The sequence below is a fragment of the Rutilus rutilus genome (assembly GCF_951802725.1).
Source record: "Rutilus rutilus genome assembly, chromosome: 8".
Classification (NCBI taxonomy): Eukaryota; Metazoa; Chordata; class Actinopteri; order Cypriniformes; family Leuciscidae; genus Rutilus; species Rutilus rutilus.
Window position 1 is genome coordinate 30,858,379 of NC_140222.1, and position 15,822 is coordinate 30,874,200.

The 15,822-nt window shown below is 36.0% G+C and overlaps 1 pseudogene across 1 annotated transcript in view; it reads right to left on the minus strand.

Moving 5' to 3' along the window:
- Positions 1-7,600: 7,600 nt before the first annotated feature.
- Positions 7,601-15,822, minus strand: part of LOC311296141 (verrucotoxin subunit beta-like) — a 58,238-nt pseudogene continuing 50,016 nt past the window's right edge. The window contains exons 3-5 of the transcript XR_014630298.1: positions 11,701-11,904; positions 8,036-8,221; positions 7,601-7,879 (exon numbers count right to left, since the gene is read on the minus strand). The product of XR_014630298.1 is annotated as a verrucotoxin subunit beta-like (transcript). The remainder of the gene's footprint in view (positions 7,880-8,035; positions 8,222-11,700; positions 11,905-15,822) is intronic.

A 15,822-nucleotide genomic window follows, 5' to 3' on the forward strand; every position in this document is an offset into this window, starting at 1 on the left:
CTGCAAAGGAAACTCCGCCTACTACCACTTCACCTCCGCCAAATGCTTCCACCAAAAATATAATTTTTTATTTTATTTTATTTTTTTGTTTGTATTACTATTGTTAGTGGCAATGGTGTATACATGTATTGTTATTTATTATAATATTTATTTTAATAATAATTATTATTTACATTTATCAGAGAGGGGCACAATACATTTTGAGACAAAAGGGGCAGGGGCAGGGGCTTGAGCCGTGCACGCCACTGGTGTAACACATCAATGAAAACTGACATTGAACTTGACAGCCTCAGACGGTGACGTCATCGGAATGCGTGCTCATCAGATGTGTCACAGGTGCATCCCAAGGTTCTTTGGCCCTGTCCCAAATGGCACACTTCATATGAACTTTTGGTCTTGTGAATTTACAATGGCTGCCGCATGCGCATGTCAGTTTGTAATTTTAGGTATCAGAAGGGTGCTCGCGAGCGCCCCCCTTTGCGGTCGATATGCGTCCTCGATACGCACTTTTGCCGAGCCCACACTGATGCGAGCCATAGACAGTAAAAGAAATGGACACAGCGACATCATTGGATTCAACGAAGAAAAGTTAAATCAATTAGAAGCACTCACTTCCTGATGGCTGAGCGTACTGCGCAGACTCAAACTGAGCTTGATGACGTAGATGTGACGTGAGCAACCTGTCTGTCTTCTAGTAGCTGTGCCAAGAGAAATCTGAATCATTCCCTTCCGAAACTTGCAGAGATGGAGAGTGTGAGTAGGAGGTGTCCTTGAGCTAGGAGCAGGAGAAACTTTTGCTAAGTGTTCTGATTAATTATTTTGTCATTTTGCCTCCACGTCCCCACGATTGCCCGCGAGCTTCTCCACCTGTCCATACGGTAATCTCTCTACTGTGCGACAGAGAGTCGCGTGGTTATGACGCAATTGTTAGCCTATTTTTACAAAAACTGCTTCTACGGGGCCATAACGTAAGCTACAAGGTAATGGAGCCTTTTATACATTTTCGTGTTTCTTTAGAAATAAATAGTGGACAAATGGAGTCTTTAAACGCCTCAGGTGTAAAGTTATTCGCTGTCAAAGTGACGCTAAAATGAATGGGAGTCAAGCAGGTGGGGGTCCGCTAATCAATGGCGGCGCCCGGGGAAGCTTCAATGTTTTATGAAACATTGGCCCCCTGATGCGAGCTTTAAAGCAGACTTGTTCCCGACAGTCCAATAGGCGTTACGTCATGAAAGTGCAGACTCAGAGGAAGACCGCAAGTGTTTAGGGTGCCATTTGGGACAGGGCCTTTGTCTACAGAAAATACTGTGTGTGTGTGTGTGTGTGTGTGTGTGTGTGTGTGTGTGTGTGTGTGTGTGTGTGTGTGTGTGTGTGTGTAACAAGCTCTCTCTTGCTCCTCTCACTCTTGTAAAAGAAAAAGAGAGGAAAAAGAATAAGCGACGTACAAGGTAAGAGGTGTGTGTGGAGGAAATGGAGGAACAAAACTTCCTGGTTGTCAGGGCAACAGTCAGCTGAGCCTCGAGCACCTGGAAGATGAACAAAGGCAGGAACTTCTACAGTGCCTCCCGGACAAACTCTTTATGGAGACACCGGGCAGAACAGGCGAATTCCATCTGATTGTGGACTCAGAGAAACCTAATACTAAGCAGTGTTACGAACATGGGCCATTTGGTTTAGCCAAAATGAGCAAATTGTTGCTTTTTTGTTTACTTTTTTTGCATAGTTTTTATTTGTTTTTGTTTCCTCCTGCACTGTAAATATGGATTTTGTTTTGTTCATCATTTTGTACAGCACGTCATTTCCCTTTTCCACTCCAGCTGGTGGCCTCCCGATAAGTCAAATTGATTGTAAAAAAAAAAAAAATTATTTATATTATTCATTCTCCTATAAATCATGATCATAATACATAATCAGCAGGAAACCCATGTTTAGTGAATTTTGAATGTGAAATTAACTACTGTGCCAAGTAGAAAATTTGTTCGGAGAACTGTGTGAAGAGATTTGGAAAAAAAAAAGACCTATGTATTGAGAAATTGTAAAAAAAAAAATATATATATATATATAGTCCGATGCCGTCACCGATACCTGTATTTTGACTGCATTTGTCATTTTTAAATGTATTGGTATAGAAACCAAAAGAATATAAATCATAGTAGGCCTAGTTTGCTTATTTGTTTCATCAAATATATATTTCCTTCACTTATTTTCATGCTTACTGCTAAAATGCATTGTATGAGCTTCTGTTACTTTCACTGTTCATTATATTGCTCTATCATACTTTATCTTTCATTTAACAGCACAGCACATAGATCAACTCCAGAAAGGCTCAGTGCTGAGGAATGGGTCAGTGGTTCCAGTGAAATATCAATTCTTTATTCCAATTTTGATACTACAACAAAAACTACAGTAATCAATCAAATGTGAAAAAAAAAACACTGCATATTCTTTACTGTATAAATTAAATATAGATGAATCTTTTTTGTAACTTATTTAGTCAAGAGCAGTGAGTAGGCCTAATTTATTTGTCCTTTGTTTGATTAACATTAAAACACAGCAGCAGGTTTATTCAAATGCTGCCCCTTTAAGACTGAACGAACGTGAATAATACGTTCACTTGAGATAACCGACTTTGTTTGCTAGGATCATAGATATCCATATAAAGGCTAGATGTCCCTTCAGACCTGAATTATGTTTTAAGTTTCTGAAAAATATAAAATTACATTTTCCCAGCTCATGAGGCTTCTATAAATGAGACCAAATTAAAAAATTAAAAAAAATGTTTGGCTTTAATTGTAATTTTTTTTTGTCCATTTCAATGGACGTCAGGTCAAAACAGGTGTACTTCACAAAAATGTACCAACATACAATTAAATAATAAACATAAAAATTGTTAGTATATACTTAAAGCTTTTTCTCAAGGTCAAAAACTTTTCAACAGTATAGGCTACCATTTCAACTTTAATTTTGAGGTTTTTGTTTTACAGATTGCACATTGTTTGTAACAAACTAAATATCTTAGAATCAATCAATATGGTCATGTTAGAGTCATTTTCTTTGCGCATCTTTCTTTTTTTAGATCAAAAACTTGAACATTATATTTCAACTTTAATTGTAAGGTTTTTGCTTTATAGATCGCACATTTGTTTATTCATAACAAAATAAACCTAGGAATCAATCAATGCATTCACGTTACAGTAATTTCCTGTGTGCATCTTTGAAACAATTTCTCTGTTAACGATTTTCTTGTATTTCTACAGTACATTACTGGCAGCACGGCTGCCATGCATGATGCATGTATTTTGATTTCCAGTAACTGTACTGTAATTCACTTTACAGTACACAAGATCAGTACTGTAATCTACCAAATAGTACTTTACTGTATTTGTACAGTATTTCGTCATTTGTTCTGCTTTTGCTGTAATTAATTATACGGTATTGTACTGTAATATCTATATTGATACATTACTGCTAAATATTATTATAATTTTCAAAATAATTACTAATAATGATAATATTATATCATAATAATATAATATGTAGTTATTAGGAAAATATAGGCTATAGTAGGAAATAATACTATGGAAGTCAATGGCTATACTGTCAACTGTCTAGTTACCGACATTCTTCAAAATATCTTCTTTTGTGTTCAGCAGAATAGAGAAACTCAAACAGATTTTGAACAACATGAGGATGAGTGATGACATATAATTTTTGGGTGTACTATACCTATAAAGGTATTTTTAGCTTTTAACCCCAAAAATTTAAATTAGCCCATGATTTACTCACCCTCAAGCCATCCTAGGTGTATATGACATTCTTCTTTCAGACAAATACAATCTGAGTTATATTAAAAAATGTCCTGGCTTCCAAGCTTTATAATGGCAGTGAATGGTTGTTTCTGTTTTGAAAGTTCAAAAAACTGCATCCATCCATGATAAAAGTGCTCCATGCGGCTCTGGGGGGTAAATAGATGTGTTTGTGTAAGAAAAATAATTCATATTCAAGTTATGCTTTAGATTTAAGTCAAATCCGTATGTTTCGTTTGGCCGGAAGCTAGTCATTTTACTTTATAAAGTTTTAAATACGGATATTTTTCTTACATCTCCATCTTCCTCATCACTCCACATAAAGTCAGCATCTGAGATATTTCCATCAGCTATATGTTCAAGCACTTCAAGAACTATATATTCTGCATATGAAAAAGTTAAAAAAATGTTTCGGTACTGTGATATAGATTTTTTATATAAGAAATTTCAATCAGCATTACTGGACTTCAGTTACTGGAATGTGATTTCAGTAACAGGCTTTTGAACCCACTAATGGACAGACACATTTGAAAAAATCCTGATTTAAAACTTGCAATTCTACAATCGATTTTTAACTTTAATTAATAAGTTCAATCTTTCTATTTTACACACAAACTATGAAATACTGGCAAACATATCAAAAAATGTAAATAAAACCATAGAAAATGTAGCTTGCTTCTGTGTTTGGAGTGAAGTGCTGCCATGCTTCTCTTCAATGTAGTGTTTTTTTAATATATATATAATTACTACATGCAGAGCTTTACTGCCATTTGATTGGATGACAAGCGTCCAATCTAATGGACTGCAGGCTTTAAACTAGGTGAAATGCTCCAGAAGTAAAAAAAAAAAAAAAAGGGGTTGACATGTGATGTCCATTGTAATGGACGCAGGGTCCGAAAGGGTTAAGGCGGAGTCACTTCCGGCATCACCGGCGGCCATCTTACCACAGGGAATCTGTGAATTAAGGTGAGTGATCAGCACGCACACAAATCCTCTTATCTCGCTGAAATCTTGACGGATTTACAAACGGGTTGGTTTCTTACAAGTTATTAAAGCGGCTATAATTCTTTCATATGGAAGTCCATTGTTATAATTATTCATATGTATGCAGCATCATAACTACATCTCTGACGTTTATAACAAACCAAACCGTTTGAAAATCGGTAGAAAATTGAGCAAGGTATGGTTATTTAAAAGTACATGCACCATGTTACGAGTGAGCGAGCACACTGTGGTAAGATGGCCGCCGTGTGCGGACGTCGACCTCCATTGGCCAGCAGCAGGGCCGTGCACAGACCTTTTGAGGGGCATGTGCTGAAACTAAAAAAAGGGCACCCCACCTCCCATTTTCAATAACACAAAATAATAGTCTCAAAAGCTTTAGATTTATTCACGATTAATAACAACCATAATAATAATAATATAGATAATATAGATAAACATGTTTTAAGGGCTTCTTTAAACCTAACAGCAACCTTCTGTGAGCCAAGGATGTTGGTCTCTTGAAGGTCTCTTATTCACTACACTTTCTCTAAAATAAGCCAGCAATAAAAAAATAAAATAAAAAATAGTGTGAAAAGTAGGCCTACAGTTGCAGTGAAAAGCATTTCTGAAGGATCACGTGACACTGAAGAGTACTGAACTGGAGTAATGATGCTGAAAATGCAGCTTTGATCACAGAAATAAATTACATTTTAAAATATATTAAAATAGAAAACAGTTATTTTAAATTGTAAAAATATTTCACAATATTACTGTTTTTGCTGTATTTTGGATCAAATAAATGAAGCCTTGGAATGAATTAAATCATGAATTACATTGTGCATGATACAATATTACAATATTACATTGTGCATGATACAATAAGATTTCACAGTGATCTTCTGTAATGTTTTTTTTTTTAAGTCACTACTACAATATTACTGTAGTAAAACCATGTGAGGACGAGCGGAGAGTATAGAATAGGCTATAGATTAAAAAAATTAGCTAGATAATACGTGCATATTAACAGCCTTGAATTAACCATAACATGATTAGTCTAAATGTTAATAAATTAAGTGTATCAGCAATCATAAATCAAAGAAGAAATGTCTTACGTCTTAGAAATATATGTTACCTAGGTGACGAGGATCACTCGTAGCTTTGTGTAAGTTCCAGTACGAAACAGCGCGGGGGCGCACCTGTTATTTTTCCGATGGTAAAAACAAATTATATGTTGTTGTATTACTTATCATCAGTATATAGTTTTTGACCAGCGAATGTGTGCAAATGTGGATTTTTTTTCCATCATTAAAACGGCGCCGGCGGTATCACATTACATTTTCATCAACAGGTTACAAACTAGTTTGTTGTACCTATATGGGCGCTCAGTTTTTCCTGCTGTAAAATAAATTTGGCCAAAATCGCATTTTATAAAAGATGAAATGCTACTGTATGCACAGGCTATTTAAGTGTCTATGTATTGGCTATGACTAGATGGCAAATGCTAGCCGTACCTCTCAGTCTCAGGCGACGTCCCACATGTCTCAGTGAGTCAGACATCAAATAAAAAAAATACTAGCCTTTATAGACATAATGTTTAGTAGTAGCCTACTTATTCAAACAACAAGATATTTATTTACCCTTCGCAAAACTTCGTTCAGCTGCTGTCTACTGTGCGGCTGCTGTGGAACTTCAGGATTCAGTGAATATAGAGGGGGCGGAGTTATCAGCATACTGACAGCTTGAGGATCGAATACGATTTACACAAGTTCATTTTAAGAACTTTCATTGGCTAAATATTTGTAAAACAGACAGACAGACGTAAATGGTAACCAATAGCATTGATTAAAAAAAAAAAAAAAAAAAAAACACCACCCAAAAAAGGGCACTTTGGAGTGTAAGGGCAAAAAGGGCATGTGCTCTGCACAGGTTGAGCCCTACCTGTGCACGTGCCTGGCCAGCAGCGCGCACGAGACATCTAGCCTTTATTATATGATATGATATCTATGGCTAGGATACTCACCAAGACGGGCATTTTTACATAATTGTTGTGTGAATTCGTCCGTACAAGCGCACGACGTGAAAGACAATTCAATTCAGTATTGGAGCGCTGTCTGACGCATTCAACAGAAGTGCTCTCTCTCTCTCTCTCTCTCTCTCTCTCTCTCTCTCTCTCTCTCTCTCTCTCTCTCTCTCTCTCTCTCTCTCTCTATCTATCTATCTATCTATATCTCTCTCGTCAGTTAACGTTAATAATAAGCTACATGGCTCATTTTACTTTCTTTGCCATTGACATCCGAGTGATCTGACTGAACAATAAACTTTCCACTGACGTCGGTCTGTGAAAAAGGGATGCGCTCGACCAGCTCGCGCCTCTGTGCCGCTGCGCGCTCAATCCACTGCGTGTTTTTCTCTTATCAGCTCGCGCACCACAGCTATAGGCTTTAGGCTACTATATTTAGTTTAATATTCCACTAATAACAGAGGTACCGTTACTTAATAGACAGCCTTCTTTTTTATCTCCATTATATTCTCTGTTGTCAGTGTTTCTTTGTCTGGACACAGACACTGTCATCACATTTGTAATCAGAAACCCAGAGCAAAAATAAAGTTTAATGTATTTCTTTCCCCCGTATTTGCGTGATAGTAAAAATACTTGATTATTTTTTTTTTTAATTAAATAAGGTAATTATTTTTCATTAAATAAGGTAATAGCGTTTTTTTTTTAAAAGCACATTTTAAACATAATGATTTTATCATTCATTTAGTTTTAATTGCAAGACAGAGGAAATTGAATTACAAATCAGAGAAACTGAATTGTAAAAGGTTTTATTTTGATTAGCTCCATTTGTTTTTTATTATTACAGCTGATACATCAGTGATGTTTTATTCTCCTTGTCACACACACTCAGGCAAATTCATCACTCCATCATTACAGTATTGTATTACGGGGATCCTGCCTATTAAATATTTGCCCGACTGACAAGCAAAGGTGATTTTATCCTCATGTGGTGAGAATATCTTTTCCCGTGGACGCCATTTCAGCTCTATTCCTCTTTTATCCATTTCCTCCACCGTCACTGAACAAGGCTCTGAAACAAACAACATCTCACTGTCACTGTTACAATATACATTCATTGATTTATCAGAACCAGAACAACTACAAGATTACATCAAACTTAAAAAAAATAAATACAGTCAGAAAAGCCTTATATGTCTTTGATGTATGGTTTAGTGTTCATACTTACTTAAACACTTAATATTCCCTCTCCATTCACCTTGTTCACAGGTCATGTATTTGGAGTAGGGGTGACGCTGAACCAGTGTGTATTTATTAAAGCAGACGTATTCAACTCTCTCCCCTGAATTGTATTCAGGTTTTGTCATTTCTGTTGTATCTGCAAAGTCTACTTGTGGTGGTCGCTCACATTTCCCTGAAGGCAAAGCAAAGTTATTTTTTTATTTTTAGATCACCACAAAAATTGGCAAATGACATTAACCCTTGTATGGTGTTTGGGTCTGTAGGACCTGTTTTAATTTTTTATCAAAAGAAAAATGATACGATTAATAATTTTTTCAACCTCAGACTCATTGGCCTTGGCTCATTTTCTGTAAAGAAAGTAAAATATCGATATCAGCCACAACCAAAGAACATGATTTTATGTAATGAACATTATTAAAATGAAAATTTGGGGTCTTATTTTAAATGTTTTAAAAAATGCCTTTCTGTATTGAAGAGATCTGTGGATATTTCTATATAATATATTATAACCAAATCTAAATTTGTGTCTGAATTTGCGGTTATGCATGTAAAGCTCATCGCCACAATGCTAGTGCGTAGCTATGCTGTTGCTAGGTTATTCTGGGTGGTTGCTAGGACATCTTCTTGGCCCAAATCAAGAGAGACGATGTGTCGATGAATTACGTATCAAAGTTGAGCATTTGCTTTAACATGAGCAATAATGATGCTTGCAAACACTGCTAATAAAACTCAACTAAACCTGTGAACCTTACCTTATGCAAAGAAAATATATTTCCTTATATATAAATGATCAATATATTAAACGATTTAATGACATATTTGAAAATGTTCAGAATAATATATTGTGCTAATATATCACCATATATTGAAAAATACATAAAGAATTGCCGCTTTTCATATATTGAAATATTTACTAATATATCATAATGTTTGTAATTTTATATTCAGTACACTTCATAATATATAGATGTAAGATATGGTACTGCATGCATGTGAATAAATACAGTATATTGCAGATATATTTACACATAGTGTACAGTGTACAGTATACACATAGTATACTGTACGGTGTACAGTAAAAACACACATATGGCCCTATCTTGCACCCAGCGCAATTGACTTTGTACACCGACGCATGTATCATTCCTATTTTGCACCCGTGCACATAGCAGTGGACTTTTCCCTCCACAGACGCACGCCGGTAAACTAGGGAATGAACTTGCGCTCCCGGGGGCGGTTCAGCGAAAAGAGGAGGCGTGTTCTGGCGCAAACGTTCCCTGATGCTATTTTGCAGGTTTAGAAAACAATTCCGCCACTGACCAGGAAAAACCTAGTCTAAAGTCAGTGGTGCGTTGCGCATGTTATTCATATACTATTTTAAGGGCGCATGCTTGCCATAATCAATGTAGCGTGTGCACAACGCGCATAAACTTTGCTTCTCTCATCTGCAGAAGCAGCAGTTTTCGTTTTTGCAAATCATATATTATTACAAGGAAAAATATTAACACACGAGGGAAATCATTGTTGTGTCCATGAAGATGTGAAAAAACAGACATAAATCTAGCTTACACATTTACCCAAATTATTATACGCCTGTTTAACCAAAGCTAATTTGGGTGGGTTTCTCCATCCCCATACAATGTCACTTCTCTGTGTTTTACGGCCCTGACGAGAACGTCGGTCTCCTCGGCTGTGAACCGCTTTATTTTTCGGCTGTGAACCGCATTATAATAGCAATCTGCCATGGAACAAGCGCGCGCCTGCTCTTACAGTTTTTTTACAATCACTTTGTTACTATTTTCAGAACCTTGATGTCATTTTTCACAACTCTAGACACAAAACTCACAACCAATGATCAAAATGCACATTTTTCAAAACTCTAACCCTTTTCTCAATTGCTTGGATACAATACACATAAAACTTAGATTTAAAACTTTAAAACTTAGAACATTTGTTCATTCAACAAAAATCACCTGTTCAATATGACACAACTTAACATCAAAGTACTACTATTTCAAAAGGCAATTCACACATTACATTTCAAATGAGTGTCTATTCATTTCCTTACAATGATCTAACTATCAATTGATACAACTGCTCAAAATGATAAGTAACTGTTGCATTACTCTTAATGCATAGTTGTATAGAAACAGACAAACAATCTTCCATGTTTACGGTTTTTTACAATCACTTTGCTACTATTTTCAGAACAACACAGAGTTGATGACAATGTAGAAGTACAGTAATCACTCCTGTTTTGTTTCTTACAGTACAAGCAAGCAAGTTGAGGAACACTGCATTTGATGTTTTACTGTCTTTTCTTTTCTATTTCATAGCTAATTATTTTTGCTTTGATTCAAATAAACCTATGTTGTGATTGTACTGTAGTGTTTTGCATCAATATATCACAAACTTTGTTCAATGATTCCACTGTGTTTGTAGTATTCTCTCTACTACTGCAGTACTTTTACAGAGATGTATTTACTGTACATGTAGTACCATAATGAAACCTGTATCACCTATTTTGTTCTACAATATTGAATGATTGTACGAACAAACAATGACACAGTGAAACTATCGGTTGTGTGTGGGTGATCTATAGTTATGTTTCAATGGTATTTCACAGTAAATTTGTTTATTGAACCAATGATTGTGCAAGTGCAAGATTTCTTTAAAGATGTGAATGCACAATGTTTTGAACATTAGACAGCCTGTGTTACAAGTGATAACCGTTTTGAGTTTTGTGTCTAGAGTTTTGAAAAATGACATCAAGGTTCTGAAAATAGTAGCAAAGTGATTGTAAAAAACTGTAAAGGGAATGTGAGATGTCACTCTGATTGGTTTATTTCACGTTACGCCCAAACCACACCTATGAATAATGAAGCTACTTCAGACCAACACATTTTAGATTTGCGTCGGGCGCAAGAGTCATTTATCCCGCCGGTATAATAGCAACAGCGCCCAAGACCCGCCCACAAAGTTACTTGCGTTTCGCGCTTGATACTTGTGTTTCAGATCGTTAAAATAGGGCCCATAGGCTTTATAGAGAAATATATAATGTAATACTTTTCTTATATTTTATAATTTACATTATAAATGTTTCATATTTTCAATCTAAAAAAAAAAAAAAAACATGCACACCTGCATGTACTAAAGTATTTAGCAAAGACACCATCACTGTGCATAGGAGTGCACAGCCATTACTTTTTAAATATAGTAACATATAGAGCCCTATTTTAACGATCTAACGCATAGTCTAAAGCCGCAAAACACATGAAATAACACTTAATTGTAAAATGTACTCTTCTTTAACAGTCAGAAGCAAAGCATGCTGGGAACTAGAAATCTGCTGCAACTCATTCCGTAAATGTGTGTATATATGCGTGTACATACATTCACATTTATATGGGAACATGTATGTGAAATATATGTACACAATAAAGGATACAACTTCATGAATATTACATGTAATGCTATTTTTGCCTTAATTTCTAAATATTTTATATGTATCAATATATAGCCATACACGGTCAATGCATATATTGCAGTATATTGAAAAATATAAGCACTACTTTCCCCTATATGGAAATGTATTATGTAATATATCGCATTATATTTTGCAGTATATTCCCATATATTTATAAGGGTTACCTCCTACACATTTAGGAAATGGCTCGTCCCATTCTCCAGTTGGCAAGCAGGAGATTTTTTTTCGTCCTCGTAATGTTTTTCCCTTCCCAACACATGAAAGAGTTATTGTACGTCCAGGTCTGATTGAAACCTCAGGCCCCGGGTGTCCGTCCTCAGTGACGTCTGATCTCATGTTTACTGGCAGGTTTGCGACACACATTACCTCTAAAGAACATAAAGATTTGATAAATCAAGCATCCTCCATGTGAACAACAGATCTATCATTGATCTATCTTTGTCCAATCCAAAGCTTTTACATTCTGTGTCCTTACCTTCACATTTAGGGAAAGGGCTGCTCCATTCTCCATTTGGCTGACAGGTGATTTCTCTCTGTCCTTTTAATATCAGCCCTTGTCCATTGCATGAAAACATTAACTTGTGTCCAGGTTTGACTGAACCCTCAATATCAGGGAATCGCTTTATTTTTAAGTCTTCCACTGTTGTGTGTAGAGGACATGTTACCTCTAGAGAAAGCAGACATTAGATCATATATTTATCCACACAGAAGCTTTTATACCTTATGTGGCCCAGTGTTCAAGAGTAACTATGCTAATTACTTTTGCAAAAGTAGTGGTTTAGCATAACAATTACATTTTTGTCATAATATTCAACAAGCAGCGTTACAGTAAAGAAAACTGAGCTTAAAATGGAGTATACATCTATCCCTAACAACCTCATGAAAAAATCAAGATAATATAATACAATATACAATATAATGCATATCCTGACTAAGGTCTGTTAGTGATACAAATAAATTAATAAAACAAATGACATTTTTCCACTTAATTCACCATCAGTCCCAGCTGATGTTTGTCATGTATAGTAAATTTTTACCATTATGTAAGTAAATGTGATTTTTGATTCATTAAATTTTAAGTGACTCTCTTAAATTTTCACTCCATTTTCCATTTTCACAGATTCATCGTCCTTCTGGAATTTCATTGAATAGCTCTATGCACTTGTATTTCAGAATTTCTTTATTTTCATACTCGTATCTTTCTCATGTGCCAAAAAAAAAAAAAAAAAAAAAAAATATATATGTGGAGAGAGACTGTGGAGTTAGATTTTCCTCATTAATAGATTCAGATGCATTCAGGTGTGTACATTATACTTAGTGTCCCTACTACTTTATTTAAAGAGTTGCTATCATAATTTGGTTTATTAATGTGACCATTTTTAAATCTCTCAATCATTTTTCTCAGGTTAGAACTTTTTTTTTTATAAGAAAGGAGTATAGCACAATGGCACTAAAATACTAATTTGATTTTAATTCTAGAGATAATTTGATTGGACAAAAAACTGTGTAGCGCAGGATGAGTCATCCAGCATATATCAGCTAAAACTGATAATGTTTAACATTACAATAACATATTAATCTAGTGCACATGGACTAAACTCAAATTATGATTTTACTAAGTCTTTAGAGCAAATTGATTTTGTAATTACTGTTGTCCCCACCACAAATTATCTGTGGACTTGACGTTATTCCTCTTGATTGTCAAATATCAAACAGTCTCTCTTCTTTTTGACATACAAGATTTTTTTTTTTTTTGTAAGACGTTACAAATCTGTAAGATGTTTTAAAAGTCATTTATCATAACCAATCAAAACCTTACCTTCACATGTTGGTGTTTCTTCCCAAGTTCCATTGTGGCAGAAAACTGTACTCTTCCCATTCATTAAGAATGAGCTTCGACATACATATGTCACACTAGATCCATGTGCATACAATTCTTCAGGTTTAGATGTTATGAATGCATATTCCACCTTTGGAGGAATGTTACAACTGACGCCCACTAAAAAAAAAAAGTGAATGGAAATTCATGAAATCCAGTATGATCCAGATTAACATCGTCAATAAATAGTGTCTATTTTCCACTATATGCTGTCACTGCTCCCCACAAACATGCAATAAGAGTTTGAGAAGCTCACCCTCACAAACTGGTTTCTCCCATGTACCTCTGATACATATAATGAAGCGTTGACTTGATATGAACCCTGGATCACATTTCACTTCAACAGTTCCATGAAGGCTTTGCTTTAGTTTTCCATGGTGAACACTGGGAAAAGCACCACATTCTTCCTCCCCTGTAAAGACAGAAAACAGGAAGCACATTTCAGTACACTATCATTCGTCTAACACCTGAGACTGACAATAATAAAACTCACGGATGCACCGAGGTTCTTCAGACCAAGAGCCTTTGCTGCATGTCACTGAATCCCACCAGTTCCCAGTGAAGGGTTTATAACCCGTGTTGCAGGTGTAAAAGATTTCTTCTTCATTGGAGGGGTGGCTGTATGTCAACCCGTTTACCACGGATAGATCAGGGCACGATCTCTGCTTTTCTGCGAGGAAACAGTTTAAAAACATAAAAATTCTGATCTCATATGTTTTGAGTCATCATTATGCAGATGTATAATGACTTGATTGGATATTGAAAAAATTCAAGATAAAGGCAGTATGACGAAACTGTGAACACAATGTTTTTACATTCTTTACTGTCGTAGTACAGTAAGAGCTGTGCGTGTAAACTAGGGCTGAACGATATATCGTTATCGTATCTATATCTAGATATGAACTTTCAAGATATTACTATCGAAAAAAGCAACGATATAGACAATATAGATTTCCTCTCTCCGCTAAAGCCAGCGCGCACACACTACCAGGGACGTGGGAACTATATTGTGAGAGAGGGGGCGGCGTTTCCATGGTGACGCGTCATTGCTTGTCACGTGACACACCGCAGCAGCAACAGCGCTGAATGAATGATGATCTGCTTTTATGTCATTTTTCCTTTTTTATTCAGAATATTCACAAATGTGTTAGCTATGGCATGAAATATCTGATATTCCGATTGTCAAATACATGCAAGTGGAAGTATATTGTTGTTTAAACACCATTATAACGATCGCGTTAGTTGAGCTGTATGCGCGATGGGCGCCGCCGTGTTAGTTTGTGCCGCAGACGCAGTTCAGAGAATCGGATCTGTTGGAAACACAACCTCTATGTTTACAACACGTGAATTCATCCACTTCTCCCCAAATACTTAAAAGTAAGTGGCTGGTGAACTGGGAATAGAATAGAGTAAACATTGAAGTTACTTACACAATGTGTATCTGATGAATAAAACGTGTCGAATTATAATGGAAAGGATTATTATTACCTCTTCCATAGACATCAGTGTGTATTTTACAAACTCTAAATGTATTGTGTTTTTAGTACTTACGTAGTCATATCGTATTGTATCGATATCGAGATATCTGGCATGAAAATCGAGATATGAAATTTTGTCCATATCGTTCAGCTCTAGTGTAAACCTCACTCCCCTGGCCTCAAGAGATGCACTAGCAATTGACACTAGAGGCTGTGGTCTTTAGAGTCCTTGTTAGCGTATCTGCCTTCCACATCAGAGTCCCCGGTTCGAATCCAGCAAGGAGTAGGTCGAATCGGACCAGTTACACAAGTACAATATAACAGTCATGCAGTTCACTATCACTGTTTCACCATCAGCGTATGAAGATTTTTAAACTGGTTCTAAGTTTCCATATTTGTTTTCTCGAAGACATTCTGAGAAGCAGAAACGTCACACAACGACTGTGTATATTAAATGCTGAAGTACTTGCACAACTAGTCAACACTCTCTAGAGCATGGGTCACCAAACTAAGGCCCGCGGGCCGATTCAGGCCCGCCACCCCCCTTTGACTGGCCCCCCAGCCCCTCTGTCCCCCACTACTTGAACCGGCCCTATGAGGCAATCCCCAAAAGTCGTCATGGCCTATTTTTTTTTATTGCTTTTTGGACAATAATAATATTGTTGATTTTTTTCAGTAAAAAAAATTATATTTAGTTATAAAATGAACTATAGCCTATTTGCCGAATTTTCATCACCCGACATGCTCGAGATCAAGCATTGACAGACAACGCACGCGCAGAGAACTGTCAGTGTTCAGGACAGCAAAATGGCTAGCGTTAAACGAAAAGTTGAGTAGAGCTGGCTAGTTGTTTTATTATTCATGTTATTACTAATGTTATTATAATTTCAATGTTTTTTAAATTTATTTATTTATTTATTTTATAGGCC